Source organism: Hylobates moloch, unplaced genomic scaffold (genome assembly GCF_009828535.3).
Source record: "Hylobates moloch isolate HMO894 unplaced genomic scaffold, HMol_V3 SCAFFOLD_12, whole genome shotgun sequence".
In the NCBI taxonomy this organism is placed as follows: domain Eukaryota; kingdom Metazoa; phylum Chordata; class Mammalia; order Primates; family Hylobatidae; genus Hylobates; species Hylobates moloch.
The window spans coordinates 95,358,277-95,374,413 of record NW_026652287.1 but is presented as its reverse complement, the minus strand read 5'-3'; the positions used below and the strand labels follow the sequence as shown (position 1 = coordinate 95,374,413).

General features: G+C 43.3%; 1 long non-coding RNA gene and 1 pseudogene across 1 annotated transcript in view; both read left to right on the top strand.

Annotated features, from left to right (window-relative positions):
- The first annotated feature begins 836 nt into the window (after positions 1-836).
- The window catches only part of LOC131380831 (uncharacterized), a 37,185-nt gene continuing 21,884 nt past the window's right edge, over positions 837-16,137 (top strand). The window contains exons 1-3 of the long non-coding RNA XR_009209086.1: positions 837-864; positions 6,470-6,542; positions 6,653-6,736. This is a non-coding gene — a long non-coding RNA (uncharacterized LOC131380831). The remainder of the gene's footprint in view (positions 865-6,469; positions 6,543-6,652; positions 6,737-16,137) is intronic.
- Positions 4,449-4,549, top strand: LOC116479858 (U6 spliceosomal RNA; annotated as a pseudogene).

The window sequence follows — 16,137 nt, the reverse complement described above, 5'->3', positions numbered from 1 at the left end:
AGGCAGCCTGGTCCCATTACCTTTAGTTAAATAAATTAGAGTAGTTTGCAATGGGATGTGGGGAAGTTATCTAGTTAACTTGTTTACTCATGTGGTCTTAAGCCTTAAGCCTTTGATGTATGCTTTTTACTCGGGAAGTCCCCAATGTCAATTACCCTCTAATGGTGTTGACTCAGGTTTTTGTTAACTAATCTTAATGAATTAATGCAAGCCTGCCGAGCTGAGGCCGGCCGCAGTGACAAACCTCTCTTGGTGTGCAGGCGGATCGGACACTCAGCAGAACTGGCAACACAGAATATGCGTGTGTCAGTGTACATGTTATTCATCCATCGTTTGGGTCAGGGTCTGTGGGCAGACCCCCGCAGCTAATGCCCTCTTGTGAGGAGCAATACCTCAGAGTCTCGCTTTGTCACCCAGGCTGGAGTGCAGTGGTGGGATCTTAGCTCACTACAACCTCTGCCTCCCGGTTCAAGCAATTCTCCTGCCTCAAGCTCCTGAGTACCTGGGATTACAGGCATCTGCCACCATGCCTGGCTAATTTTTGTATTTTCAGTAGAGACAGGGTTTCACTATGTTGGTCAGGCTGGTCTCGAACTCCTGACCTCAACTGATCCACCCACCTTGGCCTTCCAAAGTGCTTGGATTACAGGTGTGAGCTACTGCACCCCATCAATTTTCTCTTGATCCAGAAATTCCAAGCTTACACTTTCGGTGACAGATGATCACTAAGACAAAAGGCATGAGTGGAATCAACTGGTCTTGAGGTTCTGCATGGAACTCTGGTATAAGGCTGTTTTGGGGTCAGAACCAACAGATCTCTGATATTCTTTGGTCTGAAAACTGGCAGCAGCTGGTGATCCAGAGGTAGGTAGTTTTTAAGGTGCTCAGATGTTTTCGAGGAGCTGATCTTTGGCAGTTCATATCTCTAGATGGGTATGGGTGGAAGCTGGAACTGGCTGAGATTCTTCAGTACTCCTTTAAAACAATTATGATAATTCGCATGTAAGATTCACCATTTTAAAGTTTACAATTCTGTGGTTTCAGTATATTACAGGTCATACAACCATCACTACAACCTAATTACACAACATTTTCATCAACCCAAAAAGAAACCCTTTACTGATTAGCAGTCATTCTCCATTTCTCTCTCCCTCAATCCCTGGAAACCACTTATTTACTTTCTGTCTCAATGGATTTGCCTATTCTGTATATTTCATATAAATGGAGCCATGCAATTTGTGGCTTTATGTCTGCTTCCTTTCACTTAGCATAATGTTTTCAAAGTTCATCTACGTTGTAGCATATATAAATACTTCTTTCTGTTTTGAGGCTGAATATATTCTGTTGTGGCCAGGCATGGTGGCTCATGCCTATAATCCCAGCACCTTGGGAGGCCAAGGCAGGCAGATTGCTTGAGCTCAGGAGTTCAAGACCAGCATGGGCGACATGGTGAGACCCTGTCTCTACAAAAAAACACAAAAATTACCTGGGCATGGTGGCACATGCCTATAGTTGCAGCTACTTGGAGGGCTGAGTTCGGAGGATCACTTGAAGCTGGGAAGTCAAGGCTGCAGTGAGCCGAGATCGTGCCACCAAGCTACAGCCTGGGGGACAGAGCGAGACCATATCTCAAAAAGAATTAAAAATATATATATTCAATTGTACGGATATGCCACATTTTGCTTATCCACTCATCAATTGGTGGACATTTGGGTTGTTTCTACTTTTTGACTGTTATGAATGATACTCCTGTGAACATTCCTGTGCAACTTTTGTTGTGGACATCTTTTCATTTCTCTTAAGTATCTATGTAAGAGTACCATTGCTAGGTATCTTCATCTGTTTGGGCTGCTGTTAACAAAATGCCTTAGACTGGGTAATATATAAAGAACAGAAATTCATTTTCTCATAGTTCTGGAAACTGGGAAGTCCAAGGTCAATTCACCAGCAGATCCAATGTTTGATGAGGGCTGGGCACAGTGGCTCACACCTGTAATCCCAGCACTTTGGAAGGCTGAGGAGGGAGTTTGAGACCAGGCTGGCCAACATGGTGAAACTCCATCTCTACTAAAAATACAAAAATTAGCCAGGAGTGGTGGTACATGACTGTAATCTCAGCTACTCGGGAGGCTGAGGCAAGAGAATAGCTTGAACCCGGGAAGCAGATGTTGCAGTGAGCTGAGATTGTGCCACTGCACTCCAGCCTGGGTGACAGAGTGAGACTCCATCTCAAAAAAAAAAAAAAAAAGTTTGATGAGGGCTTACTCTGCTTCAAACGTGACACCTCTTGCTGTGTCCTCACATGGCAGAAAAGGCAAGGGGATCCCCCAAGCCTCTTTTATAAGGCACTGATCCCCCTCATGATGGCTCTGCCCTAATGATTTAACCACCTCCTTAAGGCTCCAATCATACTATGACATTGGCAGTTAAGTTTCAATATATGAGTTTTGAAGGAACACATTCAGACTACAGCACAGTTGATAAACTGCCAGACTGTTTTCAAAAGGAACTGCATGATATTACATTTCCACCAGCAGTGTATGAGGCTTCTAATTTCTCCATATCTTCAACACTGTTTCTTGTCTTTTTCATTGTAACTATCCTACTGGGTATGAAGTGGTATCTCACTGTGGTTTTGATTTGCATTTATGTGGTGACTCATGCCATTGAGCATCTCTTCATGTGTTAGTGACCATTTGTATATATTCTTTTTTTTGAGACAGTTTCACTCTTTTACCCAGGCTGGAGTGAAGTGATGCAACCTCAGTTCATTGCAACCTCCACCCTCCAGATTCGAGCAATTCTCCTGCCTCAGCCTCACGAGGAGATGGGATTACAGGCACCCACCAACGTGACTGGCTGATTTTTGTACTTTTAGTAGAGATGGGGTTTTGCCCTGTTGACCAGTCTGGTCTTGAACTCCTGACCTCAGGTGATCTGGTCCACCCGCTTCGGCCTTTCAAAGTGCTAGGATTACAGGCGTGAGCCACCGTGCCTGGCCCATTTGTATATATTCTTGGTAGAAGTGTCTATCCAAATCATTTGCCCATTTTTACATTTTACATTGGCTTGTCTTTTTTTTTTTTTTTTTTGAGACAAGGTCTCATTCTGTTGCCCAGGCCAGAGTGCAGCGGTGCAATCACTGCTCACTGCAGCCTCTACCTCCCAAGGCTTAAGAGCTCCTCCCACCTCAGCCTCCTGAGGAGCTGCCACAATAGGCATGCATCACCACGCCTGGCTAATTTTTTATTTTTTTGTAGAGACGGGTGGTGGGAAGATGGGGGAGCTCTCACTATGTTTCCTAGGCTGATCTTGAACTCCTGAGCTCAAGTGATGCTCCTACTTCATCCTCCCAAAGTGCTGGGATTAGAGACTTGCACCATGGGGTCAACTCTTTTTTAAAAACTCAAACATTAAAAATGAGCTCTAGTAGCAAAGGCTCCCTCCCCGGAATGGTGCACTCCCAGTCTTCCACGGCTCTCTGATTCTGGCAGGTTTCACTTCCTTCCCTGCCCACCTTAAAGTTGACCTCACTGGCAAGGAGCTCCACTTCCATCCACATTATCTTAGTACCCATCAGTTTGCATTTATACTCTGTTGATTTTTTTTTCATATCTCCTGAAGCGGTCTCTGGCCACAACCGGCTGCCTGGACTATCCAAGTTTCTCCTGCTATACCAATCATTATTTTCCTTTTGTGCTCTGGTTACAAAGTGGCATAGGTTTTCCGTGGTCTGCCCTAACACTATTTTTCCTATAAGTCCTATTAATTTCAGTGCACACAATTTTGCAGGATGTGACTTTTTCATGAATGCATACAGCATATTATAGCATAAATGCCTAAATTTACATTTTAATCAGGGATTTTGGAGATATGGGATTCATGCAAAGTGGAATCTTCAGTTACAGTGGCAAGACAATGAGATAGGGGACTTTATTTATTTATTTGAGACAGTCTGGTTCTGTCACCCAGAGTGTAGTGCAGTGGTGCTATCTTGGCTCACTGCAACCTCCGCCTCCCAGGCTCAAGCCATCCTCCCATCTCAGCATCCTGAGTAGCTGAGACTACAGACATGTGCCACCATACCTGTCTAATTTTTGTATTTTTTTTTTGTAGAGATGGGGTTTCACCATGTTGCTCAGGCTGGTTTTGAACTCCTGAACTCAAGTGATTTGCCCCCGCTTGGCCTTCCAAAATGTTGGGATTACAGGTGTGAGCCACAGAGCCTGGCTGAGAAATTTATTTTATTTATTTTTCCCTCTCTAGAGATAGAAAAATTTAGATAAACAGAAGCTTTAGGTGTCCCTTAAATTTCATTTTAAAGCTCTTCCCAGGCCAGGCATGGTGGCTCATGCCTGTAATCACAGCATTTTGGGAGGCCAAGGCAGGAGGATAGCTTCAGGCCAAGATTTTGAGACCAGCCTGGGGAACAAATAGAGATTCTGTCTGTACAATGAGCACATATACTAAAATTGGAATGATACAGAGAAGATTAGCATGGGCCCTGCACAAGGATGACACACAAATTCATGAAGCGTTCCATTAAAAAATAAATAAATAAATAAAAGAAAAAAATAAAGGTGTTCTCCTACTCCTCTTTAAGGAAAGGTTAGTTTAGTCTGAGCCTTAAAATTTTTTTTCTTTTTTTAAACTTTTTTGGTATATTCACAGGAAATGATTATTATTAATAATCAAATAATTATTTTTGGTTTGTTTCGTTTTTTGTTTTTGTTTTCGTTTTTGCTTTTTTGAGACAGATTCTTGCTCTGTGGCCCAGACTGGAGTGCAGTGGTGCGATCTCGGCTCACCACAGCCTCCACCTCCCAGATTCAAGCGATTTTCATACCTCAGCTTCCCGAATAGCTTACAGGCACGCACCACCATACCTGGTTAATTTTTTGTATTTTTAGTAGAGATGGGGTTTCGCCATGTTGTCCAGGCTGGTCTCGAGCTCCTGAGCTCAGGCAATCTGCCCACCTCAGCCTTCCAAAGTGCTAGGATTACAGGCATGAGCCACCACACCCGGCCAATAATCACAATAGTTAATAAGCCTCAGTCCACCATGTGTCCCAGTCCTCATGTTGTTGCTGGTGCCCTGTCCTCCACTGTGTGGTCACTGCAAATCCCTGAGGCCATTTAGCTCTGGTTTAGCCAGCCCCAGAGTTCCTCTCCAATCACAGTCATGTGCTTTTCACAACCTGCTTAGTAAAATGTGTCCCTTTTTATTGTCTTTTTCATTATAACTATGCTAGTGCCTATGAAGTGCTTAGTAAAATGTGTCACTTTGGTTAGGACTTTGCAAACTTGAGTGTACTCAGAATCCCACGGAGGGCTTGCCCACACATAGATTCCAGGTGCCACCTGCAGAGATTCTAACATTAGGTCTGGGTAAGGCCTGAGGATTTGCATCTCTAACAAGGTCCCAGGTGATGCTGATTTTGCTGGTCCAGGGACCACATTTTGAGTGTCACTGCTTTAATGACCCTGCCATCATCAGTGCCACCCATCCTCACAGACAACCGTTCCTCTTTTAACAAAACTTTTTTTTTGTTTTGTTTTGGCCATTGCGCAGTGTTCTCAACCAGGGGTGATTTTGACCCCCAGGGAACCATTGGCAATGTCAGGAGACATTTTTTGTTGTCACAACTGGGTGAGAGATTATGTTATGGCATCCAACGAGGTAAAAGCTAAGGTTGCTGCTAAACATTGTACAATGCACAAAGCAGCTCTTTGCCACAGAGAATTATCTGGTCCAAATGGCAGTAGTGCTGAGGGTGAGAAAGTCTCTATTAATACCCCATTATTGCTTTGTTTGCCAATAGCTTTCAGTTCTGATTGTATCTACGTCAAATCAATAGCGTATGAAATAAAGATGGAGATAAAGGAACAGTTGCGTCCCTCTCCCCCCAGTGTTTTTATGCTTCAGTGAAAATAAAACATCTGGCTGGACATGGTGGCTCATGCCTGTAATCCCAGTGTTTGGGAGGCTGAGGTGGGAGGATTGTCTGAGGCCAGGAACTTGAGATCAGCCTGGGCAACATAGTGAGACCTCATTTTTTTTGAGACAGGGTCTCACTCTGTCACCCAGGCTGGAGTGCAGTGGCACAATCACAGCTCACTGAAGCCTCGACAACCTCCCAGGCTCAATTGATCCTCCGCTTCAGCCTCATGAGTAGCTGGGAATACAGGTGTGTGCCACCACGCCCGGCTAATTTTTGTATTTTTTGTGGAGACAGGGTCTCACTGTGTTGCCCAGGCTGGTCTTGAACTCCTGGTATCAAGCAATCAGCCTGCCTTAGCCTCCGAAAATGCTGAGATTATAGGCATGAGCCTTGGCACCTGCTGAGACCTCATCTCTATTTAAAAAAAAAAAAATGAAAAGAGTTAAACTTTAAAACCATAACGTACTTTGAAATATCATCTATGAACGTGATCATTTGTCTTCAGATTCTTAATTGCTCTGTCTCAGGTCTCATGGCAGAATGAAGGAATTTACCAAAGCCAAGCCCTTGGACACTGGGCCCATCTATTTCTTTGATTAGGTAATAATACTGCTCCTTCTCATCAAATTATAATTTACTTTTCAAAAATCAATTCACTTTTGACAGTGTTTCCCCCTACATTTTACTCAGAACATTTTGTTTTATTTTAGTTGAAACCTGAACGGAAAGATGGGAAAAGATAACCTGTGAAGAAAGTTATCCCACCCGAAATGCACCTCAAGAGCTAAGTACAGGTAAAACATTTGGAATTACTCTTTAATTGTTGGTGTTACTTTACATCTTTAGAGGCTCATAAGGTGCTCAAGACCAATAGTTTCCCATTCCCTCATCCGCTGAAAAACTATACCAAGGAGTTGCCATTTCAGATTTGACCGTGCAGTCATTCAGAGAGCTTTATTTAAGTCAGGCCAGTGGCTAATTTAAACATAATTGTTCATATTAACCAGTCAGTCTGGTTTTCCAGCTATTTTGCAATAAACCCAGCTCTGCTCGTGCCTTACGGAGTTTGCACTAATGTTCCTTCTGCTTTCTCCACAACTTTCTCCCTATTCCCTTTAACTCTTTTCTTAAATATTACTGCTGCAATAAGACTCTATTTTAGATTCCTTTTTTTCTGAGACAGAGTCTTGTTCTGTCACCCGGGTTAGAGTGCAGTGGTGCAATCTCAGCTCACTGTAGCCTCCACCTCCTGGGTTCAAGGAATTCTCCTGCCTCAGCCTCCCGAGTAGCTGGGACTACAGGTGCACACCACCATGTCTGGCTAATTTTTGTATTTTTAGTAGAGACGAGGTTTCACCATGTTGGCCAGGCTGGTCTCGAACTCCTGACCTCAAGTGAGCCACCCACCTCAGCCTCCCAAAGTGCTGGAATTACAGGCGTGAGCCACTGCACCCGGCCTCTATTTTAGATTTCCGTCCTGCTCCATCGTGGCACTCCCATCTCTCTTCCCAACTTAATTTTTCTAATGCACTAAATTCTATATAATTTAGAATTTCTAGTATTCTAAATTATGTACCTACTTATTTGTTTACCCTCTCTACTCTTATGAGAGTATAAGTTCCACAAGGGCAGGAGATATATATATTTTTAATGTACTTGTTCACTTCTCTATCCCTAGTCCCCAAAAACAGTACTTGGCATGTAGAATGTGCTTAATAAAGATTCTTTATTAAACACCATAGAATTGTGTCAAGCCCACAAAAATGAATGAAATAATGAATCATTCCACATTTTTTTAACCCTCTAGTTACTATTAGGTTGGTGCAAAAGTAATTGCGGTTTCAGACCCTGAGTTTTAAAACATTATAACTAGGCTCACACACATCTTTATTAATCAAAATGGGAACCATTACTATGAACACATTTTTGCCAACAAGAAATAAGTTTGTTTAATCTTGTAGCGTAAATATCTGTGCTTTTGGATTTGATGAACTCTTGGAAAGCATTTTCTGCATCCTGCTGGTTGTGAAAGCATTTTCCCTGCAAAAAGTTCTCGAGATGCTTGAAGTAGTCTGTTGGCTAGAGGTCAGGTGAATATGGCGGATGAGGCAAAACTTTGTAGCCCAATTCTTTCAACTTTTGAAGCATTGGTTGTGCAACATGCAGTCAGGTGCTGTCGTGAAGAAGAATTGGGCCCTTTCAGTTGACGAGCGCCCGCTGCAGGCACTGCAGTTTTCTGTGCATCGCATCAATTTGCTGAGAATACTTCTCGGATGTAACGATTTCGCCAGGATTCAGAAAGCTGTAGTGGATCAGACCGGCAGCAGACCACCAAACAGTGACCATGACCTTTTCTCGATGCAAATTTGGCTTTGGGAAGTGCTTTGGAGCTTCTTTGTGGTCCAACCACTGCCCTGGTCATCGCTGGTTGCTGTATACAATCCACTTTTCATCGCACATCTGGATCCGATCTAGAAATGGTTTGTCGTTGTTGTGTAGATTAAGAGAACACGATACTTCAAAACGATGATCTTTAAATTTTCACTCAGCTCATGAGACACCTAGTTATCAAGCTTTTTCACCTTTCCAACCTGCTTCAAAAGCTGGACAACCATAGAATCGTAGACACTGAGTTCTTTGGCAATTCCTCGTGTACTTGCAAGAGGACCAGCTTCAACGATTGTTCTCAGTTAGTTGTTGTCAGCTTCCAATGGCTGGCCACTACCCTCCTCATCCTTAAGCCTCTTTTCTCCTTTGCAAAACTTCTTGAACCCTCGCTGCACTATATATTCATTAGCGTTCCTGGGCTAAATGCATTGTTGATATTTCAAGTTGTCTCTGCTGCTTTATGACCCACTTTGAACTTGAATATGAAAATCATTCAAATTTGCATTTTGTGTAACTTCATTTCCATAGTCTAAAATAAACATAAAATAAATGGCAAGTAATAAGTCCTTAGCAAAAACAAAAACAAAAAGCAAGAAATACCCATTAAAATGATGTATAACATAACCACATTTATTTAAGAATGTATTCCAGTGTCAAGTGGTAATTTCCAACTGCCAACACTACAATTACTTTTGCACTCACTCATACAATTTATTTTTCTTTTTGTTTTGTTTTTTTTTTGAGACAAGTCTCGCTCTGTCACCCAGGCTGGAGTGCAGTGGCCTGATCTCAGCTCATTGCAAGCTCCATCTCCCGGGTTCACACCATTCTCCTGCCTCAGCCTCCCAAGCAGCTGGGACTACAGGCGCCCGCCACCACTCCCGGCTAATTTTTTTGTATTTTTAGCAGAGACGGAGTTTCACCGCGTTAGGCAGGATGGTCTCGAACTCCTGACCTTGTGATCCTCCCGCCTCGGCCTCCCAAAGTGCTGGGACTACAGGCGTGAGCCACCTTGCCCAGCCCACTCATAGAATTTCTTTGCTTGTGAAGGGAAAATTAAAATACTCAAACCTGTCTTAGAACATATATCACACAAGTATATTAGATTAAATGTTGTCAATTGTATCAGTGAATTATCCAACAGAGGCGATTTTGCCCCACAAGGGACATTTGGCAATGCCTGCAGACATTTTTGGTAGTCACAACTGCTGGTTGCTATTGACATCATAGGTAGAGACCAGGGATGCTGCTACACATACTACAATGCACAAGATAGCACCCCACAATTGTGTGGTCCAAAATGTCAATAGTGCCAGGGTTGACAAACCCTGCTTTACACTAATCTGTATGTGGGTGTTTTGGAACCTGCTATACCTTTCCTCAACATCACTGCAAGGATGGGCGTGGTGGCTCGTACCTATAGTCCCAGTGCTTTGGGAAGCTGAGGCAGGAGGATGGCTTGAGACCAGCCTGAGTAACATAGCAAGACCCCATCACTATTAAAACAATTAAAAATGAAAACCATTGCAATTTGCTTCTGTTTTTATGTTTTTATTTTCATTTATTTTTTTGAGATGCAGTCTCCCTCTTTCGCCCAGCCTGGACTGAGCTGGCGCGATCTCAGCTCTCTGCAACCTCTCTCCCCTGGGTTCAAGTGATTCTCCTGCCTCAACCTCCTGAGTAGCTGGGATTACAGGCGCCCACCACCATGCCGGGCTAATTTTTATATTTTTAGTAAAGACAGGGTTTCGCCGTGTTGGCCAGGCTGGTCTCTAACTCCTGACCTCAGGTGATCCACCTGCCTTGGCCTCTCAAAGGGCGAGGATTATAGGCATGAGCCACTGCACCCAGCTGCTTCTGTTTTTAAAAGTCCACTATCTCCTTTACCACTTTATTTTTCATGATTTTTTTTTTTTTTTTTTTTTTTTGAGATCGAGTCACACTCTGTCATCCAGACTGGAGTGCAATGGCACGATCTCAGCTCACTACAGCCTCCACCTCCTGGGTTCAAGCGATTCTCCTGCCTCAGCCTCCCGAGTAACTGGGATTACAGGTGCTTGCCACAACATCTTGCTAATTTTTGTATTTTTAGTAGAGACAGGGTATTGCCATGTTGACCTGGCTGGTCTTGAACTCCTGACCTCAAGTGATCTGCCTGACTCAGTCTCCCAAAGTGCTGGGATTACAGGCATGAGCCGCCATGCCCAGCCCCCAATTTCTTTTTAAAAAACAATTCAGCATAACTCGATCATTTTGTGTTTACATTGCTTGGCTTATCATTGGCCCTCAATCAATAGGGTTTGCTTATCATATGAGCAGTATGCAGGTATGTGTATCCTAGAGCTCCAGGGGCTTGCAGGCTGCCACGTTTTTCATTCGATGCCCTCCTTAGGTCTTGAGTGTTGCTTCTGCCCACTCTGCTTGGAGACACCCCATTTCTTGCACTGATTGTCCTGCCGTTGCCATTGCACCGAGAATAAAATCCACACTTCTTACCTTGACCTGCAAGCCCTTCTGAGGTTTCCTCTCCGTGCCTGCCTTCTGACTTCCTCGCAGGCAGTTTTCCCTTCTACTCCCTGCTCCCCAACTGTCCTTGCCTCTCTATTTTTTGTTTTGTTTTGTTTTGCTTTTTGACCAACCAAGCTCATTGCTGCCTCAGATTCTTCTTCTTCTTCTCCTTGTCCTTGTCCTTCTCCTTCTCCTCTTCCTCCTCCTCCTCCTCCTCCTCCTTCTTCTTTTTTTTTTTTATAATAGAGACAGGCTCTCACTATGTTGCCCAAGTTGGTCTTGAACTCCTGGGCTCAAGTGATCCTCCTGCCTCAGCCTCCCAAAGTGCTGGGATTATAGGTGTGAGCCACCGTGCCCAGCCTGCTTCACATTCTTTACATTTGCTATGCACTCTGCTTTGGATGTTTTTCACTATTCTATGGTTGGCTCCTCGTCTTCATCATCATTTGGGTCTCAGCTCAAATGTGGCCTCCTCAGACAGGGTGTCCCTGACTCCCAGTCCAAAGAAGCCAGACATTCATACCCCCATCACGTTACAGTGGCCTGTTTTATTTTCATCATTGCAGTTATCACTATCTGTAATTTTTATTTTCCTTTGTTTTCTTCTCCCTCTCTCTCCCTCCATGCTTTTCTTCCTGCCTTTCCCTAACTGGTCCATGTAGGCAGAGATCTGCCCTCTTCACTCTGTCTCCACAAAAGCTAGAACTGTGCCTGATGAATATTCGTGGAATGAATGAATCATTCCTCTATATGTGCTAAGCCTAGAGAAGTGAGGCTACTTTAAGACTGGGCCAGTCTTCATTCTTCTTCAAGTCCTTCATTGGTGATTATCTGTTGTTAAGATTGTTAAGTCTGGTTTTGAACTGGACAGTCCATTATTTGAGCACCCTATCTGAAAAATTAGCTAGCACATAAATATTTTTAAAAGTGCACATTAAATTTCTTAACCTTAAAACCCTCTGAAGGAGGTATACTTATCGGCCCCATTTTACATATGATAAAAGTAAGGCAATTAGCCAGACACAGTGGCTCATGCCTGTAATTCTAGCACTTTGGTAAGCCAAAGAGGAAGGATTGCTTGAGCCCAGGAGTTCAAGACCAGCCTGGGCAACATAGTGAGACCTTGTCTCTACCAAAAATAAGAATTAAAAATAAAAATAATTAGCCAGGCATGATGGTGCCTGCCTGTGGTCCCAGCTATTTGGGATGATCATTTGAGCCCAGGAGGTCGAGGCTGGGCTGCAGTGATGTGAGATCACACCACTGCACTCCAGCCTGGGTGACAGTGAGACCGTGTCTCCAAAAACAAACAACAACAAAAAGAAAACAAGACAGAGGCAATTAATAAATAGTATCTGTTACAATTACTATTGTAAAAAGCACAGCCTTTATCATTGTATCTGAGTAATAGTTATACATGCATATTTTCAGAATGTTACAAAGAATATACCATAAAATGGAGATAACACAATAAATGCCACATGGCATTAGCATTAGGGTTTGGTGAAATGATATTCATGAGGGCAACTTTCAAACCTATAAAGAGATAAACAGGCCGGGTGCAGTGGCTCATGCCTGTAATCCCGGCACTTTGGGAGGCCGAGGTGGGTGGATCACATGTGGTCAGGAGTCCGAGACGAGCCTGGCCAACACGGTGAAACCTCGTCTCTACTAAAAATACAAAAATTAGCCTGTAATCCTAGCTACTGGTGTGGCTGAGGCACGAGAATCACTTGAACCCAGGAGGCAGAGGTTGCAATGAGCCATGATCATGCCACTGCACACCAGCCTGCACAACAGACCTAGGCCCAATCTCAAAAAAAAAAAAAAAAAAGACAGCAAGAATTTTTCATCTCTATAAATTTTTCATCTCTATAAAAAATTTTAAAACTTAGCCAGGTGTGGTGGCATGCACCTGTAGTCCCAACTAGTCTGGAGGCTGAGATGGAAGGATCACTTGAGCCCCGGAGTTTGAGGTTACAGTGAGCTATGATTGCACCACTGCACTCCAGCCTGGGCAGCAGAGCGAGACCCTTTTGTCTCTAAAAATAATAATAATAAATAAGTACAAATAAATAAATAAATATTTCTTAAATGGGCTTTCTGTCTTTTAAATGTCAACATGAATATATAACCAATGCCCAATTGTCAAAGATTTGAGATTTACATTTAGAATTCCTTTTTTTTATTTTAGAGATGGGGTCTTGCTATGTTCCCCAGGCTGAACTCAAACTCTGGGGCTCAAGCAATCCTCCTACCTCAGCCTCCTGAATAGCTGGGATGACAGGCACATGCCACTGCACCCAGCTGTCATTTGGACTTCTTATGCTAACTCAGATACTTCTTGTTCTTTAAAAATTTTCTCTTTTATTTCACATTAAACACTTAGTTGGAAAACCAATGTTATTTTTCAAAATATGCTAATGGAACCATCATTTAGAAGAAAAAGACAAGTAGCTCTTTAGTGGTGGGCACCATTTTATAAAAATTTTATTCAGGTGAAACTCCATCAAATGTCGATATATTTCACCACATTGGCTTGTGAAAGAAAACACTGAAATAATGATGACGGGGGCAGCTGCCTTACTTAGAATTCTTTGAACAACTGGTTTGGAGAACATTTCAGAGGAGAGTTCATTTAAAGTTCTCTTGTTCATGCCTCGGGCAGTGCAGTGAAATCTGTTTTGGTTCCTTGTGCAATAGACATTTGTTGAATGAATGATGACAGTCGTCAGATTATGGATTTTAAGCTCCAGAAAAGAGAAGGACTGGCCGGGCGCCGTGGCACATGCCTGTAATCTCAGCACTTTGGGAGGCCGAGGCAGGCAGATCACTTGAAGTCAGGAGTTTGAGATCAGCCTGGCCAATATGGTGAAACCCCATTTCTACTAAAAATACAAAAATTAGCCGGGCGAGCTGGCATATGCCTGTGGTCCCAGCTACTCGGGAGGCTGAGGCCGGAGAATCGCTTGAGCCTGGGAGGTGGAGATTGCAGTGAGCTAAGATTGCGCCACTGCACTCCAGCCTGGGTAACAGAGCTAGATTCCATCTCAAAAAAAAAATAATAAATAAATGAATAAAAGAGAGAAGGACTGTGTTGTCCTCTCCTTATAATCCATGTAGTGCAGTGCCCCCACCATGATATCTTGATGACCACTATAATTTAGATGTTTGTCTCCTCCAAACTTCATGTTAAAATTTGAGCTCCAGTGTCAGAGATGGGACCTAATGGGAGGTGTTTGGGTCATGGGGGCAGATCCTTCAAGAATAGACTAATGCCCTCCCTTGGGGGTGAGTGTGTTCTCACCCGATTAGTTCCTACAAGAGCTGGCTGTTAAAAACAGCCTGACGCCTCCCCACTCTCTCTCTTGCTTCCTCTCTCATCATGTGATCTCTGCGTACACAAGCTTCCCTTTGCCTTCTGCCCGGAGAGGAAGCAGCCTTAGGTTCTCACCAGATGAAAGTGCCCAATTGTAAACTTTCCACCCATCAGAATCATGAGCAAATAAACCTTTATTCTCTATAAATTACCCAGCCTCTGGTATTCCTTTATAGCAACACAAAATGAACTAAGATAATTACCTTCCTAGATTTTATTTATTCATTTATTTATTGAGACAGAGTCACTCTGTCACCCAGGTTGGAGTGCAGTGGCGCTATCTCAGCTCGCTGCAACCTCTACCTCCTGGGTTCAAGCAATTCTTTTGCCTCAGCCTCCCGAGTAACTGGGATTACAGGTGCCTGCCACCATGCTTGGCTAATTTTTGTATTTTTTTGTAGAGACAGGGTTTTGCCACGTTGGCCAGGCTGGTCTCGAACTCCTGACCTCAAGCAATCTGCCCGCCTTGACCTCCCAAAGTGCTGGGATTACAGGTGTGAGCTACCGTGCCCGGCACCTTCCTAGATTTTATTGTGTCAACTATTTAGAGGCTTGGAGATACCGTTGACGCTGTTCAGTAAAATATATGCTTGGGATATAAATGTTCTGTATCCAACTCATGGCTCTTGTCTTGAAGGAGAATTGTATCAGAGCAAGGCTTGAACTCACTGAATTCAGCTATCTGGTCCTAAATGATTCATTCTTTCTAATACTTTTTTTTTCTGCCAACACTTGAAAATGTAAGACTATTCTACTACTTGTTGAGCAAATATGTGCTAGAGAAACAGCAGTGAACAAGATAAAGTCTCTGCTTCGTGGAGACTTCATTGGAGTAGAGGGAAACAAATAAAAAAGTAAATGTAGGACAACAAATAGTGGTATGGGCAGTGAAATAAAGCAGGATTAAGGAAATGGGATTGATGCTTTTTTATATACAGTGTTCAAATGGCCTTATTCTACAGTAATATTTGAATGAAACTTGGTGGATGTAAAGGCCTATGGGATGTGTAGGAAGGACATATCCTTGGTATGTTTGAGGACAGCAAGGGGGCCAGTGTGACTGAAGCAGAATGCATTGAGAGAGGATAGTAGGATATATAATAAAAATCAGAGGAAGGGGAGAGGGTCAGATTATGAAAGACCTCGGAGGCCACTGTTATACAAGTTTTTTTTTGTTTTTTTTGAGACAGAGTCTCACTCTGTCACCCAGGCTGGAGTGCAGTGGCACAATCTTGGCTCACTGCAACTTCCACCTCCCAGGTTCAAGCGATTCTCCTGCCTCAGCCTCCTGAGTAGCTGGGATTACAGGTGCCCGCCACCATGCCCGGCTAATTTTTGTATTTTTAGTGGAGATGGGGTTTCACCATGATGGTCAGGCTGGTCTCGAACTTCTGACCTCAAGTGATCTGCCCACCTCAGCCTCCCAAAATGCTGGGATTATAAGCTTTTACACTGAGTGGGATTAGAGTCTGAGCAAAGAGGGGCATGACTTAATCTGAGTAAAGACCTGGCTCCTGTGTTGAGATTCCATTTTAAAGAGTGGAGAAATGGTCAGAATAAAGACCAGGTATGAGGCTATCTACAGTAATGATCCTTGAGGGATGATGGTAGGTCAGCCAATAGTGAAAGAAGGTAACGAGATTGCATTTCAGATATAGTTTACTGATTTGACTACGGGATGGATACAGGGTGCGAGAGAAAGAGAGGAGTCGAAGAAAACTCCAGAGCTTTTGGCCTGAGTAATTGGAAGAATGGAGATCCCATTTATTGAAGTAAATAAGAACTAAAGGAAAACTCATTTGGGGAGGAAAACCGAGAGTTCGGTTTTGAACATGTTGGATTATTTGAATATGAGATACCTATAAGATCCATTACATAGGAAGTAAGATATTTAAGTCTGGAGTACCGATGAGATGTTAA